The 3,367-nt window shown below is 42.6% G+C and overlaps 1 long non-coding RNA gene across 1 annotated transcript in view; it reads right to left on the bottom strand.

Moving 5' to 3' along the window:
- Positions 1-583, bottom strand: part of LOC135697215 (uncharacterized) — a 718-nt gene extending 135 nt beyond the window's left edge. The window contains exons 1-3 of the long non-coding RNA XR_010517415.1: positions 355-583; positions 207-273; positions 1-146 (exon numbers count right to left, since the gene is read on the bottom strand). The exon at positions 1-146 is cut by the window's left edge and continues 135 nt beyond it. This is a non-coding gene — a long non-coding RNA (uncharacterized LOC135697215). The remainder of the gene's footprint in view (positions 147-206; positions 274-354) is intronic.
- Positions 584-3,367: the final 2,784 nt, after the last annotated feature.

The following is a 3,367-nucleotide window of genomic DNA, read 5'->3' as shown; positions in this document are numbered from 1 at the left end:
CTTCTTTTAGTTATCAGAATCTTCCGTCAACTTTCGGTTACCGATGTTGATCATTTGAACGCTATCCTTTTATGCTATCAGATAAACCAATACTCTCTGGGAGCAGAGCTACTCCCGGATATTTCTGGGATTTTTACTGTCTGAAACTGAAGAAACTGAATATTTGAATAATACTATTTCACGACTTTTCCTACAATATAATATACCTTCCTACTGTTAATATGAAGCTCAATCCCTCGGAACTATTTGCACCAAGAATTTATTCAGATGATCCTGAAATAAGGTTAAGTACGTACATGCGTGAAAAAAAATAGAAATTTACCCGTATGAAAAATAAAATTAAAATTTACTTACGACAGTATGTGGAACTCCGATTCAGTAAACCTGTTTCGGAGGAACGAAGAATGTTGCCTACGGTAGCTTTGAGCTGCTGATTGCAGAAATTCCACGGACATTGTTCGTGAAAATTCTAGCTTGGAAATACGGTTCCAGTTGTTTATGACATTTGATCTTACTCATAAGTGAGGAAAATTTAATTTTTATTTAATTAGAGTAAATGTTACTCACTTTGCTAAATTGATGTTACTCAGTTTTTGACATTTAGCATACAAATACGAAACTGAGTAAGAGTTACTCACTTTTGAGTAAAATTGAAGGAGCGTGTAGTGCCTTTCGGTGAGCTGTCAATTGACGCTGGCAGGACCAAAAGAAATACAACATCTGGAAACACTGCTCTCATCGTCGTTGGTTGGCCTCACCGTTATTCTTCCTCTTTCTTCAACTGGCCATCAGACAGGTTAGACGTGGTTAGCGGTCCTCTGTTGTCGCGGGACAATTCATGCGTGTGGTCAACGAGCGGAACTTCACAATGGCGATCCTGCCAGGATAGTTGCTACCTAGCAACTGCAAGGTGAACGAAATTGGATACCGCATGAATTGTCCAACAAGGTGGAGTAAGAAAGTGTAGAAACAGTGAAAAAAATGAAACCTGAAGCTGTAAAGAAACGTCCAGAACTAACCGGCAGCCATTTTGCTTCGTTTTTTCACATCGCACGTGTTTTTTTTTGTGGGGCCGCCGAAAAAAACTACCGTTTGAAGGAAGAGATTAGCGCGTGCTGCTGATAAAGTGAGACGGAACATATAAATATCTACACAGAAAAACAAAACTACCCACCGCTTGGGTTTTTTAAACTCAAATTTGAGTTATTTGACCTCTGCCCGTTTCATTTCCTCTCGCTATTGTTGTCAAAAATAGAACGAAAGATTCGACTCAACCGTCTAGTTCCGTACGAGAAGCCATAATTGAGTAATATGCGATATACCCAAATTTGAGTTAATTGAACTTAATTTTAGGTAGAAAATTGAAATTGAAATTGAAAATAACTTAGCGATGGGTAATTTTTTTTGCCGTGCTTAAATGCAAACTACTTTGAGCCGGTTTACCCAAATTTGGCTTATCGTACGGAACATGGGAGATGAGTGAAAAGAACTTAATTTTGGGTGGTTTTGAATTTCTGTGTAGTTGAAGTTTTTTTTTTCATGTGTTTTGTTGTTTTGGTGGGAAGCAGTGTAGCTGACAAAGCAGACGAACGCTTGAGTGCACGTTTATTTCATTTCATTTCTTCTTCTCTGGTTTACACACCAGATCCGCGTTCAAGAAAATTAATTTTGTTCTTAATGAAATTATGTTTCCGGTATGCGTCGTCGCGTTTTCTTTTTTACTGACCGTTCGGATCCGGAATCTACAAATATCTGAGTGTTGTGGATAGTTTAGACAAAGAGTAGTACAGGAAGTCTACTCTGAAGACGAGAGTCTGCAACAAGGTGGGACGCCTAGTAGAGACAAGTGGTTCGGGACGGCCAATATTTGCCACGGTTTGGGACACCCGGTGAAAAGACTAGCTTCCAATCCTAGGTCACGGAGTGAGACACCCGGTTGAAGGATTCGAATAAATAGCGAGGTGAGACAATATTAGTGAGTGGTGTGGGACACCTACTCGAATGTATATTTGTCATGGAGAGGGACATCCAGTGAAAAGATCAATTTTAAACCTTAGCCGCGGAGTGAGACACTCTACTAAAGATTAGCTTAGAGCAAAACGGAACGTTCGTAAATTGTCTTTGCCACTGCGTGGGAAGATCGTAAAAATCATTGCCGGCGAGTGGGACGCTTTACGGAGTGATCGATATAGTTTTCTGCACGATGGTGAGACGCCCGTGAGAAAAGCAATACTTTTCCTAAAATAAGAAGCATGCAGTTTTGCAGTATTACGGAAACACGTCAGAGCTACATCGAATAGAGGTGATGACGATGAAATCTCATCTTATCATTCATACTCTAATGAAGCAGAGTAAAAGGACCTTTCGAGCGGCGAGGAAGGATCCGATGGAACTGAAGGAGTTCAAGCTCAGGCTGTGATAGCGCGTTAACTTCCGACGGAGTTTCTCGTTGCAACGGTTGAGGAAAACGCAAACGAGACTGAAAACACGACCCCTTTCGGGGCACCATATACCGGCACTAATTCGAGTTGCGGGAATGGTTTGAAGGCGGTGACTGCTACCCCAGGTGAGCCTTTCGACACGAACGCCAGACTGGACGTTATGCAGATGGCACTGATTTACTTGGCACAGATAGTTCATGAGAAGATAACCGCGCAACAAGATCCTCTCACTGTGGACCAAGTGACCAAGCCTCCCCTACAGTAGCCATGATTAATCCACCTGTCCGGTTTGCCAACATTCTGCGTTTCCCGAAGGCTGTGAAAGTAACAAGCATGTTGGAGGCATTCACGATATATCTCGTGAAGTTCGAAATTGCAATCCCCCTCAATGGTGTGACAAACTCTGCCCAACAGGCCCAATTGCTCTACTTGGCCCTTGGAAATGATCCGCGCCGCAGACCTCCGCCCGAATACCGCAGATCCAGACTGCTACAGACGGATGGTAGGTAACATTTCAAGCTACTTCCGCGCGCTGACGGACGTCAGTCCTAAGCACGACAAATTTACTGCCATGAAACAGGAACGTGGAGAATCAACAGTAACGTTCCATTGCCAGATTGGTATCGCAAGTCCGGTTGTGCAAATACATCGAAGAGGACCAAATCCGTTTTGTAAGGTCCCAACTATGGACGTTTTTATTATGAGACCAAAGCTTTGACCACCCGTTTAGCAGCGCTTGTATCTCGCATAAATTTACATGAATTTTTCGAACGGTGTAACGTGCCCGCAGCATTCCGAGAAGGAGAAAAGTTTCGGCTCCAAGAAACGGAGAAGAGAGGTATCATCAAGGGGGTGACTCTATCTACGATGAAGGATTTTTTTTGTTTTGCTGTGGTTAGCTGCGAGCACCCTTAATAACTAGAACG

The sequence above is a fragment of the Ochlerotatus camptorhynchus genome, unplaced genomic scaffold (assembly GCF_037179485.1).
Source record: "Ochlerotatus camptorhynchus isolate MF236.1 unplaced genomic scaffold, CSIRO-AGI_Acam_v1.1 ptg000069l, whole genome shotgun sequence".
Lineage (NCBI taxonomy): Eukaryota > Metazoa > Arthropoda > Insecta > Diptera > Culicidae > Ochlerotatus > Ochlerotatus camptorhynchus.
The sequence above is the reverse complement of the archived record's forward strand: the minus strand, read 5'-3'. Positions and strand labels throughout refer to the sequence as shown.